Source organism: Giraffa tippelskirchi, chromosome 3 (genome assembly GCF_054371585.1).
Source record: "Giraffa tippelskirchi isolate mGirTip1 chromosome 3, T2T-mGirTip1v1.2.pri, whole genome shotgun sequence".
NCBI classification, from domain to species: domain Eukaryota; kingdom Metazoa; phylum Chordata; class Mammalia; order Artiodactyla; family Giraffidae; genus Giraffa; species Giraffa tippelskirchi.
Genome location: NC_137277.1, coordinates 160,164,356 through 160,179,708, shown reverse-complemented (window position 1 = coordinate 160,179,708; position 15,353 = coordinate 160,164,356). Strand labels below are relative to the sequence as shown.

At 36.7% G+C, this 15,353-nt stretch overlaps 1 protein-coding gene and 1 long non-coding RNA gene across 7 annotated transcripts in view; both read right to left on the bottom strand.

Moving 5' to 3' along the window:
- The window catches only part of SPAG16 (sperm associated antigen 16), a 981,998-nt gene that overhangs the window by 77,921 nt on the left and 888,724 nt on the right, over positions 1-15,353 (bottom strand). The window lies entirely within an intron of this gene.
- Positions 5,033-13,487, bottom strand: LOC145542982 (uncharacterized). Its single transcript, XR_014080333.1, has 2 exons — positions 13,035-13,487; positions 5,033-8,870 (listed from the first exon to the last, which is right to left on the bottom strand). It is a non-coding gene; the product is annotated as an uncharacterized LOC145542982 (long non-coding RNA).

The window sequence follows — 15,353 nt, the reverse complement described above, 5'->3', positions numbered from 1 at the left end:
TTTCTAAATCCAATTTGAACATCTGAAAGTTCATAGTTCACATACTGTTGAAGCCTGGCTTTGGAATTTTGAGCACTACTTTGCTAATGTATGAGCTGAATGCAATTATGTGGTAGTTTGAACATTCTTTGGCATTGCCTTTCTTTGGGATTAGAATGAAAATTGACCTTTTCCAGTCCTGTGGCCACTGCTGAGTTTTCCAAATTTGCTGACATATTGAGTGCAGCTCTTCCATAGCATCATCTTTTACGATTTGAAATAGTTCCACTGGAATTCCATCACCTCCACTAGCTTTATTCATAGTGATGCTTCCTAAGGCCCACTTGACTTTGCATTCCAGGATGTCTGGCTCTAGGTGAGTGATCACACCATCCTGGTTATCTGGGTCATGAAGATATTTTTTGTATAGTTCTTCTGTGTACTCTTGTCACCTCTTCTTAATATCTTCTGCTTCTGTTAGGTCTATATCTTTTCTGTCCTTTATTGTGCCCATCCTTACATGAAATGTTCCCTTGGTATCACTAATTTTCTTGAAGAGATCTCTAGTCTTTCCCATTCTATTGTTTTCCTCTATTTTTTTGCATTGATCACTGAGGAAGTCTTTCTTATCTCTCCTTGCTATTCTTTGGAACTCTGCATTCAAATGGGTATGTCTTTCCTTTTCTCCTTTGCCTTTCTCTTCTCTCCTTTTCTCAGCTATTTGTAAGGCCTCCTCAGATAACCATTTTGCCTTTTTGCATTTCTTTTTCTTGGGGATGGTCTTGATCACTGCCTCCTGTATAATGTCACGAACCTTCAGCCATAGATTTTGAGGCACTCTGTCTATCATATCTAGTCTATTGAATCTATTTGTCACTTCCACTGTAGAGTCATAAGGGGTTTGATTTAGGTCATACCTGAATGGTCTAGTGGTTTTCCCCACTTTCTTCAATTTCAGTCTAAATTTGGCAATAAGGAGTTCATTATCTGAGCCACACTTAGCTCCCAGTCTTGTTTTTGCTGAGTGTATAGAGCTTCTCCATCTTTGGCTGCAAAGACTATAATCAATCTGATTTCGGTATTGACCATCTGCTGATGTGCATGTGTAGAGTCTTGTGTTGTTGGAAGAGGGTGTTTGCTATGACCGGTGTGTTCTCTCAGCAAAACTCTGATAAAAAATCTGACAAATTGGTCAACAAATAAATCAATGACTAGGAACAAAAAATAACTCATTCACTTGAACTGAGGTTCAAGGGAAGGGTTTAGGCAAATGTGCATAAATTAAGATCTCAATTAGTAGAACAAAGAGAAACACTTTATACCAGATAAGAAGACAGATCATTTGGAGAAAGTGGTTTAGGATTGTGTCTGTTTACATCTTTGTTTTCAGGGATAATGTCAGAGGATAGTTTGATCTAAAACTGCAAGTACAATTTCAGGAGTTCCAGCTTTGTATGTAATTCAGCTACAAGGACAGAGTCACGCACATAGAAATGGCTTGTATTAAATTCCCATGTTACAAATCATAGATGAACCATTATTTGAATGACACTTCAGATAAGATCACATTGAAAAAAGACTCAAATTTAATCTTAATCTCCATTAATTATTAAAAATAAGAGAAACACTAAACTTTAAAACACTAAACTTCATTTCTGGATAACATTAAAGAAAGGCATCAAATCATATTGAATAAAGTAGGATTTCAAAAGAACCTGTCATTTTTACCAATAGTAAAAATGATAATTTCTTTAAGCAATACATATTTATTAAAAAGCAAGGATTTATACACCCAAACTAAGTCTTTTGATTTTTTCTAAAGCTTTAAAATCAGAGTCAGGTTGAAATTTCCACAGTACTAGGCAATCCAGTTTTTATTTCAAATCCTTCAAAGCCATGACATTCTGATTTTTAAAAGTTAAACGATGACTTTGACTTTATTAAGTGTTATCTCCTCTACACAAGGATGTCAGGTTTTAAAAGGTCATTCAAATGCATAGCCATCTACATATGTCTTCTTTTTCAATACATACTGATACTCTCTTGAATATAGAACAGTGTTTTCAATAAATGGTACCTGATAAATGTGCTTTTACTGAAAGTATATTGGTTAAGAAAAAAGAAAAGTTCTATGGTGGAAGTGGAAACCATTATTAAAGTAAAAGAACAAAAATCCATTTATTCTTCACAAGGAATTTGCATATGGTTGAGTTTGAGACTTAGAACTGTTCTGAATACTCTCATCTCATTAGTATTGCTGGGTTCTTTCTATCTCATTGTTCGTTTTCCCTTATTCAAGCTCAGTAAGGCAGATTGTCAATTTTATTAATCGTGCTCAGAAAAATTATTTACTGTATTGGAAGTTACTTGGTTATATAAGTTATGATCTATTTGAAATTTGGAAGTTAATTTAGAGACCATTCTGGAGTAGAAACTAGATTAACTAAATAGAAAGATCTTTTAATTATTTTCAAATCTAGTATCTCACTATATGTAAGTTTATCTGGTTAGCTTAAATGTGTGTCAGTCCTGTAACCTACTAGGGCTAACAATATAATTACTGACATATAAAACCTTCATCTACAAAATCAACATACACAAATCAGTTGTGCTTCTATACACTTAGAGAATTATATTAAAGAAATAAGTAAAAGCATTCCCATTTACAATAGCAATCAGTTCAGTTCATTTTAGTCACTCAGTCTTTTCTAACTCTTTGCGACCCCATGGACTGCAGCATGCCAGGCTTCCCTGTCCATCACCAACTTCCGGAGTTTACTCAAACTCATGTCCATTGAGTTGGTGATGCCATCCAACCATCTCATTCAATGTTGTCCCCTTGTCCTCCCGCCTTCAATCTTTCCCAGCATCAGGGTCTTTTCAAATGAGTCAGTTCTTCGCATCAGGTGGCCAAAATATTGGAGTTTCAGCTTCAACATCAATCCTTCCAATGCATATTCAGGACTGATTTCCTTTAGGATGGACTGGTTGGATCTCCTTGCAGTCCAAGGGACTCTCATGAGTCTTTTCCAACACCACAGTTCAAAAGCATCAATTCTTTGGTGTTCACCTTTCTTTACAGTCCAACTCTCATATCCATACATGACTGCTGGAAAAAACAATCCATTGAGTAGATGGACAAAATAATAAAATACTTAGGAATAAATTTAACCAAGGAGGTTCAAGATCTATAGACTGAAAATTACAAGATATTGATGAATGAAGTTGAAAAGGTGTCATATGTGCATGAATCAGAAGAATTAACATTGCTAAAATGTTACTACCCAAAGTCACTAATAGGTTCATTCCAATCTTATCAAAATTCCAATGGCATTTTTCAAAGAAAAAAAAAATCCTAAAATTCTTATGGAACCACAAATGACTTTGAATAGCTAAGACAATTTTGAGAAAGAAGAACAGAACTAGAATCATCACACATCCTGATTTCCAACATTATTACTAAGCTGTAGTAATCAATACAGTATAATATTGGCATAAAAACAGACAAAGAGATCAGTGGAACAGAACTGGAAGCCCAGTACAAAACTATAAATATATGATCAACTAACATTTGACAAGAGAGCTAAGAATACTCAATAGGGAAAAAAACCTTTCAGATAACTGGTGTTTAGCAAATTTAGTATTTACTAATAAAATAATTAAATCAGACCCTTATCTAACAACATTCATACAAATTAATTCAAAATGGATTAAAGACTTAAACATAAGAACAAAAACTGTAAAAATGGGAAAGACCCTGGTGATAGTTTCTTGCACAGCTTTTTTTTTTTTTTTTTTGGATATAACACCAAAAGCACAAGCAACAAAAGTAAAAATCCACACGGGGGGCTACATCATACTAAAAAAGTTCTACACAATAAAAGGAAAAGAAAACAACAACAAAATGAAAAGACATCCTATAGAATGGGAGAAAATATTGTCAAACCATCTATCTGATACAGTGTTAATACAACTCCATAGCAAAAAAACAAAAGCACAACAAAAACAATACTGGCTAAAAATGGGCAGAGTATCTGAAAAGATTTTCCTCAAGAGTTCAAATGACCAATAGACATACAAAAAGATGCTCAAGGTCACTATCAGAGAAATGCAAATAAATACCACAACGAGATATCACCTCACACCTGTCAGAATGGCTATTACAGAAAAGGTAACAGACACAAATGTTGGCAATGCTGCAGAGAAAGAATCCTAGTGCACTGCTGGTTGGAATGTATATTGGTACAGCTGCTACGGAAAATATCATGGAGGTTCCTCAAAAAAATTGAAAATGGAACTACCACATGATCCAGCCATTCCACTTCTGGGTATATATCCAAAGGAAATGGAACTACTATCTCAAAGGGATAACTGCACTCCCACGTTCATTGGCGTAATATTTACAACAGTCAAGAAATGAAAATAACTTAGGTGTCCACTGGGGTATGAATGAATTACAAAATATTTGATGTGTATATACACATGATGGAATATTATTCAGCCAGAAAAAGAGAATTCTGCCTTGTGTGATACCATGAATGAACCTAGAGGCCATTATACTGATAATAAGTGAAATAAGCCAGACAGAGGAACACAAACACTGTATGTTTTCACTTACACATATGATCTAAAAATGCTAAACACATAGAAACAGAGTAGAAGGTGGTTGCCAGGGTTAAGGGTTGTGGAGTATGGGGAAATCTTAGCCAGAGACTCCAAACCCCTAGCTATAAGATGACTAAGTTCTGGGTATCAAATTACAGCATGGTGACTATAAGTAATAGTATAGCTCCATACTGCTTGAAAAAGAGTAGATCTTAAATGTTATCACCATTGACAAAAAAAGATGATTATGTGAGGAGATGTGGATTATTAACATTATTGTGGTAATCATTTTGCAGTGTACACATATATTAAATCATGGTGTATTCTTTAAGCTTACACTATATCAAATCTCAATACAGCTGTTAAAGAAATCTATTAAATATATCTTATTTTAAAAAATATGTACAGATATGCCAGTATTTATAATGTTTGGCTATATATTTCACAGTTTGTTTTTAATTTTTTTCTACTAATGGTCCAATACAATCAAGCTTAAAATAATATGCTATACCAAAGTTACCCAAACTTTTGAAAAACCAAGTATGGAAGAATCTCAGATAAACAGCTTCCTGACACCTCTCCCCCAGAAATCTGATTCTTCAGGCTTTATTTCTACAGTGAGTTCAGCAACTTCAGTTAACATGTGTACAACCCTATTTCTTGAGGCAGTATGTATTAATTCTTCATTACTGAAAGATGAGATTATTTTTCTTGCATTATCCTTTTCTCCTTTCTTGTTCTCCTATTTGACAGTGCCTTAAAATTTTAAAATAAGATAGATGTTAAACTTAGACTTTTCAGCCTGATGTTTTTGACAATATCTTTTAGCTTACTATTTTGTAAAATGTACATATTAAAGACTTGACTTTCCTTAAATTTCTCTCCTGCACTCAACCATTCTTCTCATCATCTCCTAAATTTCGTCTTTGGCCGGTTAACCTTTTACATTGTCAGGATTGTTAATAGTTACATTCAATTCTATGACTTGAAATGGTACCTGTGGCTTTATTCACAGGCTCAGTAAAAGTTGATAATGCCAGAGAGTATTTCTATTGATATAACTGTGTTCTGAAGATATAAATATGGCTTAATAAGCAGGCCAGTCATATTGAATTTTTTCTTTAGGATACTGCAGTCTCTAGAACAAGAGTCCCCAACCCCAAGGATTTAATGCCTGATGATCTGAGGTGGAGGTGATGTAGTAATAATAGAAATAAAGTGTACAATAAATATAATGTGCTGGAATCACTCCAAAACCATCATCCCAACCCCGTTTGTGGAAAAATTTTCTTCTACAAAACTGGTCCCTGGTGTCAAAATGTTGGGGATCACTGCTCTAGGATACTTTAATTAAAAGGAATGCTTCTAGCATTAAGGTCAAGTGAATTTTTACCATATCTCCATTATTTAAATCATTTTAGTTTATATCATATTTAGATTACAAATTTGGGGAGGCATTTTTTTCCCTAGAGTTTTCAATTCTTTTTCTCCCCTTGCATTATTTTTGTTTATTATATGGGGCTTCCCAGGTGGCGTAGTGGTAAAGAATCTGCCTACCAATGCAGGAGACACAAGAGATGGGGGTTTGATCCCTGGGTTGGGAATTCTTTACTATATACCTAATTTAAAAAGAAAATTTCCACTCATTTTAAATATAGTAGTGTGTACAAGTCAATTTCAAAATTCTAACTGTCCCCACCCTGCACCCATCCCTACTGGTAACCGTAAGTTCATTCTCTAAGTCTGTGAGTCTGTTTCTGTTTTGTAAATAAGTTTAGATTCCACATATAAGAAATATCATATAGTTCTCTTTCTCTGACTTATTTCACTCAGTATGAAAATCTCTAGGTCCATTCATGTTGCTGCAAATGGCATTATTTAATTCTTTCTAATGGTTGAGTAATATTCCATCATGTATATGTATATCTTCTTTATCCATTCTTCTGTCGATGGACGTTTAGGTTGCTTCCTCATTTTGGCATTGTAAATAGCGCTTCAATGAACACTGGGGCACATGTATTCTTTTGTACCAAGACCTACATATAGTACAGGGAGCTCTGCTTAAATTATGTAACAACCTAAACGAGAAAAGAATTTGAAAAGGAATGGATACACGTATCTGTATAACTGAAATCACTTTGCTGTATACCTGAAACCAACACAACATTGTTTATCAACTATATGCCAATATAAAATAAAAAGTTAAAAAAATAAAACAAAACTTCTATATGTCTTCTATTAGTCTTCTGACTTCACTTTTTGCCCTGGAGACCTCCCTGTCAGAGCCCTTAGACTTTGTAACTTGTTCCCTCAGTTTGTGGACAGTTATTCCACATAATCCTTCACTGCTATCCTGAAATGGATCAGTTCTTTCATGGTTGCTATGTTTTTATCCTCTTGGTTAAGAGGAAGTTCTTTTGCTACAGTGCATTCCTAAGCATATTGCTAAGGAAAAAAAAAAAAGTACACTGAAGGTAAACTTTCTTTTGTTTTTTTAAAATATATTAAGAAGACATCCCTTCAGATTAATACTTATAGCTGTCTATGGAAATTAGATTGAAAGTTATTTTCTCTCTCTGAACTTGCTTAAAAAACATAAATTCAATCTGCCCCCTCCCTGCCACAGAATCTGGAGTTGCTGAGGAGAAGTTGAGTCTAATCTGATTCACATTCCTTTCTATGTGACTTTCTATTTAATCTGAAATAATTTTAGAATATTTTCATCCAAATTTCCTTCTCTTCAGACTCCTAAATCTGCAGTTCAATGGTAATTCTGGGTGTCTGTTATTTATTCATTGTGCTGGATTTTCAGTGAGTTCTTTCAATTGCTGAAAATTTCCTTCTCTTTCTAGGACTGTTGCTGAATGAGTATTAGACCTCTTGGGTTAATCCTTGATCTTTCTTGTATTTTCCATCTCTCTTTTTCTCTTACTCTCTGGAAATTTTCAAAATACTTATTTTCCAGTCTTTTTTTTTTTTTTTTTAGCAATGAGAGTTGTCAATCTTTTGAAATTATTTCCTCGAATAGTTTCCTTTTAGTGGCATTATGCAAATTTTGGTGACATAATAATATATTCACAAATCATTCTGAATGTATTAATTCTCCAAGGTTTTGGCTGAGACTACAGTCCAATCTAATGCTTGGAGTTCTCTCCCCCAGCTCATTCAAGCTGTTGGCAGAATTCTGTTCCCTGTGGACAGCAAGCAGAGGCTGTCATCAATTCCTAGAGACTATTCACTGTTGCCTGCCCCATGTCCTCTCCACAACATGGCATTTGCTACTTCAAGGCCAGCAATAGAACATACATATTATTTTGAATCTGAGTTTAGACTCATGTTTAGACCCAGAAGTAAAGAATTCATGTGATTAGGTCAGGTCAATCAGGATAATCTCCTTTTAGACTAGCAATACCCATTGATAAACTAAATTTTATCTAGATTATTCATTTTTCAGTTAATAATCAACCAATTGATTGGATCAACATCCAATAACCCCTTAAATTATTTTATCACAATCATAAGTTCTGTACACACTCCAGGGGAGAGAATTGAAGAGGGCAAGTGACATTGGGCATCATCTTGGAATTCTCCCTTACAAAACATAATGTAAATTAAAAAGTAAAATTCTTAACATTACTCAATTTCACGGAAATGCAAATAAAAACCATAATGAAGTAATACCTCAAACCTATTAGGACGGCTATTACAAAAAAGAATAAAAGTGTTGGCTAGGATATGGAGAAAAGGGAATATTTGCACACTGATTGTGGGAATGTAATGGTACGACTATGGTCATACATTGCCAAGGATTATTTCAAAAAAAGAAATACCATCAGTTCAGTTGAGTTCAGTCACTCAGTAGTGTCCAACTCTTTGTGACCTCAGGGCTGCAGCACGCCAGGCTTCCCTGTACATCACCAACTCCCAGAGTTTTCCCAAACTCATGTGCATCGAGTTGGTGATGCCATCCACCCATGTCATCCTCTGTCATCCCCTTCTCCTCCCACCTTCAATATTCCCCAGCACCAAGGGCGTTTGAAATGAGTCAGTTTTTCACATCAGGTGGCCAAAGTATTAGAGTTTCAGCTTCAGAATCAGTCCTTCCAATGAATATTCAAGGTTGATTTACTTTAGGATTGACTGGTTTGATCTCCTTGCAGTCAAAGGGATTCTCAAGAGTCTCCTCTAACACCACAGTACAAAAGCATCAATTCTTTGGCGTTCAGCTTCCTTTATAGTCCAACTTTCACATCCATACACGACTACTGGAAAAACCATAGCTTTGACTAGATGGACCTTTGTCAGCAAAGTAATGTCTCTTTTTAATATGCTGTCTGCTGCTGCTGCTGCTGCTAAGTCGCTTCAGTTGTGTCCGACTCTGTGCGACCCCATAGATGGCAGCCCACCAGGCTCCCCTGTCCCTGGGATTCTCCAGGCAAGAATACTGGAGTGGGATGCCATTTCCTTCTTCAATGCATGAAAGTGAAAAGTGAAAGTGAAGACGCTCAGTCGTGTCGGACTTTTAGCAATCCCATGGATTGCAGCCTACCAGGCTCCTCTGTCCATGGGATTGTCCAGGCAAGAGTACTGGAGTGGGATGCCATTGCCTTCTCCGAATATGCTGTCTAGGTTGGTCATAACCTTCCTTCCAAGGAGTAAGCATCTTTTAATTTCAAGGCCATAGCATTGACTAGATGGACCTTTGCTGGCAAAGTAATGTCACTGCTTTTTAATATGCTGTCTAGGTTGGTCATAGCTTTTTTTTTTTTTACAAGGAACAAGTGTCTTGTAATTTCATGTCTGAGGTCATCATCTGCAGTAATTTTGGAGCCCCCCAAAATAAAGTCTCTCACTGTACCCATTGTTTGCCCATCTATTTGCCATGAAGTGATGGGACTGGATGCCATGATCTTAGTTTTCTGCATGTTGAGTTTTAGGCCAGCTTTTTCACTCTCCTCTTTCACTTTCATCAAGAGGCTCTTTAGTTCTTCTTTGTTTTCTGCCATAAGCATGGCGTCATCTGTATATCTGAGGTTATTGATATTTCTCCCAGCAATCTTGATTCCAGCTTGTGCTTCTTCCAGCCTGGCATTTTGCATGATGTACTCTGCATGTACGTTAAATAAGCAGGGTGACAATATACAGCCTTGATGTACTTCTCTCCCAATTTGGAGCCAGTCTGTTGCTCCACGTCCATTTCTAACTGTAGCTTCTTGACCTGCCCAGATTTCTTAGGAGGCAGGCAAGGTGGTCTGGTATTTCCATCTCTTGAACAATTCTCCACAGTTTGTTGTGATCCACACAGTCAAAGGCTTTGGCATAGTCAATAAGGCAGAAGTACATGTTTTCCTGGAACTCTCTTGCTTTTTTGATGATCCAACAGATTTTGGCAATTTGATCTCTGGTTCCTCTGCCTTTTCTAAATCCAGCTTGAAATTTTGCAAGTTAACAGTTCACATACTGTTGAAGCCTGGCTTGGAGGATTTTGAGCATTACTGGTGGCTCAGACAGTAAAGCGTCTGCCCGCAATGTGGGAGATCTAGGTTTAAACCCTGGGTCGGGAAGATCCCCTGGAGAAGGAAATGGCAACCCACTTCAGTACTCTTGCCTAGAAAATTCCGTGGATGGAGGAGGTTAGTGGGCTACAGTCCATGGGGTCGCAAAGAGTCAGAAACGACTGAGCAACTTCACTTCACTTTTGCTAGCGTGTGAGATGAGTGCAATTGTGTGGTAGTATGAACATTTTTTAGCATTGTCTTTCTTTGGGATTGGACTGAAAACTGACCTTTTCTAGTCATGTGGCCACTGCTGTTATCCAAATTTTCTGGCATATTGACTGCAGCACTTTCATAGCATCATCTTTTAGGATTTGAAATAGCTCCACTGGAGTTCCATCACCTCCACTAGCTTTGTTGGTAGTGATGCTTCCTAAGGCCCACTTCACATTCCAGGATGACTGGCTCTAGGTGAGTGATCACACCATCCTGATTATCTGGGTCATGAAGTTCTTTTTTGTATAGATCTTCTGTGTACTCTTGTCACCTCTTCTTAATATCTTCTGCTTCTGTTAGGTCTATATGATTTCTGTCCTTTATTGTGCCCATCCTTGCATGAAATGTTCCCTGGTATCACTAATTTTCTTGAAGAAATCTCTAGTCTTTCCCATTCTATTGTTTTCCTCTATTTCTTTGCATTGATCACTGAGGAAGTCTTTCTTATCTCTCCTTGCTATTCTTTGGAACTTTGCATTCACATGGGTGTATCTTTCCTTTTCTCCTTTGCCTTCGCTTCTCTTCTTTTCCAGCTATTTGTAAGGCTTCCTCAGACAACCATTTGCCTTTTTGCATTTCTTTTTCTTGGGGATGGTCTTGATCACTGCCTCCTGTCACGAACCACGGGCCATAGTTCTTGAGGCACTCTGTCTATCAGATCTAATCTCTTGAATCTATTTGTCACTTCCATTGTATAATCATAAGGGATTTGATTTAGATCACCCCCGAATGGTCTAGTGGTTCTCCCTACTTTCTTCAATTTAGGTCTGAATTTGGCAATAAGGAGTTCATGATTTGAGCCACAGTCAGTTACCAGTCTTGTTTTTGCTGACTGTATAGAGCTTCTCCATCTTTGGCTGCAAAGAATATAATCAATCTTACTTCGGTATTGACCATCTGCTGATGTCCATGTGTGTAGTCTTCTCTTGTGTTGTTGGAAGAGGGTGTTTGCTATGACCAGTGCGTTCTCTTGGCAATACTCTGTTAGCCTTTGCCCTGCTTCATTCTGTACTCCAAGGCCAAATTTGCCTGTAACTCCAGGTATTTCTAGACTTCCTACTTTTGCATTCCAGTCCCCTATAATGAAAAGGACATCTTTTTTTGGTGTTAGTTCTAGAAGGTTTTGTAGGTCTTCATAGAACCGTTCAACTTCAGTTTTTTCAGCATTACTGGTTGGGGCATAGACTTGGATATCTGTGATATTGAATAGTTTGCCTTGGAAATGAACAGAGATCATTCTGTCGTTTTTGAGCTTGCACACCAGCACTGCATTTCAGACTCTTTTGTTGACTACGAGGGCTACTCCATTTCTTCTAAGGGATTCTTCCCCACAGTAATCGATATAATGGTAATCTGAGTTAAATTCACCCATTCTGGTCCATTTTAGTTTGCTGATTCTAAAATGTCGATGTTCACTCTGCCATCTCCTGTTTGACCACTTCCAATTTATCTTGATTCATGGACCCAAGATTCCAGGTTCCTATGCAATATTGTTCTTTACAGCATTGGACTTTACTTCCATCACCAGTCATACATCCACAACTGGGTGTTGTTTTGGCTTTGGCTCTGTCTCTTCATTCTTTGTGGAGTTATTTCTCCACTGATCTCCAATAGCATTTTGGGAACCTACCAACCTGGGGAGTTCATCTTTCAGTGTCCTATCTTTTTGCTTTTTCATACTGTTCATGGGGTCTTCAAGGCAAGAATACTGAAGTGTTTTGCCATTCCCTTCTCCAGTGGACCACATTTTGTCAGAACTCTCCACCATGACCCATCCATCTTGGGTGGCTCTACACGGCATGGCTCATGGTTTCATTGATTTAGACAAGGCTGTGGTCCATGTGATCAGTTTGATTAGTTTTCTGTGATTGAGGTTTTCATTCTGTCTGCCCTTTGATGAAGAAGGGCTTATGCTGTACCCAGGTCTGCTACATCCAGAGCCCTACCCCTTCAGCAGGCCACTGCTGACCCATACCTCCATATGATTCAGAAAAAATACTTTGGGGTATAGTTCCAAAATCATTAAATCAGGATCTCAAAGAAGCACTCCTGTAGTCACTACAACACTATTCACAATAGCAAAGACATAGAAACAACTTAAATATCTATGGACATATAACTGAATAAAGAAAATGTAGTGTTTACATATATATATATATATATATATATATATAATGAAATATTATTTGGCCTTAATAAATCTTTTCATTTACATCAACATAAATGAATGTGAAGGACACTACACTACAGTGAAATAGGCCAGTTGCAGAAGGACATATACTACATGACACCACTTAGATGAGGAATATAAAATATTCAAACTCATAATTAGAAATCATGGTAGAAAACAAAAAGGAACTAAAGAGCCTCTTGATGAAAATGAAAGAAGAGAGTGAAAAAGCTGGCTTAAAACTCAACATTCAGAAAACTAAGATCACGGCATCTGGTCCCAACACTTCATGGAAAATAGATGGGGAAACAATGGAAAGAGTGACAGACTTTATTTTCTTGGGCTCCAAAATCACTGCAGATGGTGACTGCAGCCATGAAATTAAAAGATGCTTTCTCCTTGGAAGAAAAGCTACGACCAACCTAGACAGCCTATTAAAAACCACAGACATCACTTTGCCAACAAAGGTCCATCTAGTCAAAGCTATGTTTTTTTCCATAGTCATGTACGGTTGTGAGAGTTGGACCATAAAGAAGGCTGAGAACTAAAGAATGGATGCTTTTGAACTGTGGTATTGGAGAAGACTCTTGAGAGTCCCTTGGACAGCAAGGAGATCAAACCAGTTATTCCTAAAGAAAATCAACCCTGAAAGGGAACCTGGAAGGACTGATGCTGAAGTTCCAATACTTTGGCCATCTGATACAAAATGTTGATTCATTAGAGAAGACCCTGATGCTAGGAAAGATTGAAGGCAGGAAGAGAAGGGGATGGCAGAGGATGAGATGGTTGGATGGCATCACCAACTTAATGGATATGAGTTTGAGCAAGTTCTCGGAGATGGTGAAGGACAAGGAAGCCTGGTGTGATGCTGCCCATGGGATTGGAAGGCATTGGATCTGACTGAGTGACTGAACAACAACTTATATGAGGAATCTAAAATAGTCAAACTCAGAATCAGAGTGTAGGATGGTGGACGCTGGGAGCTGGGAGGTCAGGACAACAGGGAGCTCAAAGATACAGTTTCAGTTATAAAAGATGAATAAATCTTAGATATCTACTGTATAACATAAAGCCTACAGTTAACAGTACTGTATTGTGTACTTAAAAATTTGACAAGAGGGTAGATCTTATATTAAAGTGTTCTAATCATGAGAAAAAGAAACAAAGAGGGCAGGAGGAAAGTTTTGGAGATGATAGATATGTTTGTGACATATATTGTGGTGATGATTTCACAGATAGATACTTATGTCCAAACTCATCAAGGTGAATATACTAAATATGTACATCTTTTTGAATGTCAGTCATCTCTCAATAAAATATTTAAAAAAGAAAAAGATAAGATGGTATTTAAATAATGAGTATCAGTTCCTAAAAGGAAAGAATCCATATTGACGAATTTTACATGAAATGATAAGTTAGATGCAGGCAAGAAATAAGCATGTTGTGATCCTACAAAGTGAGATGTGTGCTTTGTTTGGCTAAAATAGAGATGTTAAAATCTTAAGAGGATTTCTTACAACAAATTGCTTATCAGGCATTATGTAGAACGACTTGACTGTCTTGAAGAGAGATTAACTAGTGAGGTAAATTAAATTACAACATTAGTTTTGATTTAATCAAGCAAATAAGATTTACGATTATCCAGTCTAAGTCCTACACTTATATTATGACACATTTAAAATTAGTCATTTTATTAATTTTTGCTTTTCTGTCATCTTTTTATCTGTTTTATTATAGTCTAACAATGGATACTTGAGGAGTGAATGATGAATATATATTTCTATAGTACCAAAAGCTGTTCTGAGTTCACTGGATTTTTATTTTCTTGTGATGGAAGAGCAGCAACTCTACCTCATTATGTTACCAAAAAAGGTATCTCCATCATCTCAGCTAACTCAAATTTCAGGCAATTGCTTAATAAAGAATGTAATCAACCTCCAGATAGTACCTTACTGAATTCAATCCTTTTTTTGAGCAGAAGCAATCATGATAGCTTCATTTGATTGGGTATTTATTGATTTCTTAATTTTTACTTATAATTCTGGCTGCTATGGTTGGATACCCATGAAGTATAAAAAATGTTCTGTTGGCAGAAACACCATTGATACATTTCAAAAATGAAGACAATATCAAGCAGTGTAAACAAAGCACTTGATTTCGGTATTTTGTAATGTCAAAATGCATGCTTCATGCAATTATCATAATACTTGTCCAAGGAAGTCACTTAAAAAAACAAACAAACAACCATTAATCTTGGACAGGGAAGCCTGTATTGCTGCAGTCCATGGAGTCACAAAGAGTTGGACACGACTGAGCAACTGAACTGAACTGATTACTCCTTAGTTTCAATATTACATACTAGGACTAGGGGCATAGGCAAATTACAAATAGTTTGGAATTTCTGCTAATTAGACATACCTCAAGGGTTTTAAGACTTTTACTTTATTTCTATCAAATTATTTTCAGAAACTCATTAGAAACAGAAACAATTGACAGAATGAAGACTTGCCTTTTCATTCTAACACTGTTCATCTCCAACTAGAAGCTGATAAAGACAGAAGCAAGACAAGAGAAAAGCAAAAGACAACAGGACCAATGTAATCTAATCTCTTATCTATAGGAATCTTAGTGAAGAAATTTTTTTCTTGGAGGCTGCTGGATATAAGTGTCCGTTTTAACATCTGTTTTGAATGCTAGTATGTCTGTTAATGTAAATGAAAACTCTCAACTCTTGTCTCCTTTTTAGAGTACATAGGATGTGCTGTGCTTAATCACTCAGTCGTGTCTGACTCTTGGCGACCCCATGGACTGTAGCCCACCAGGCTCTT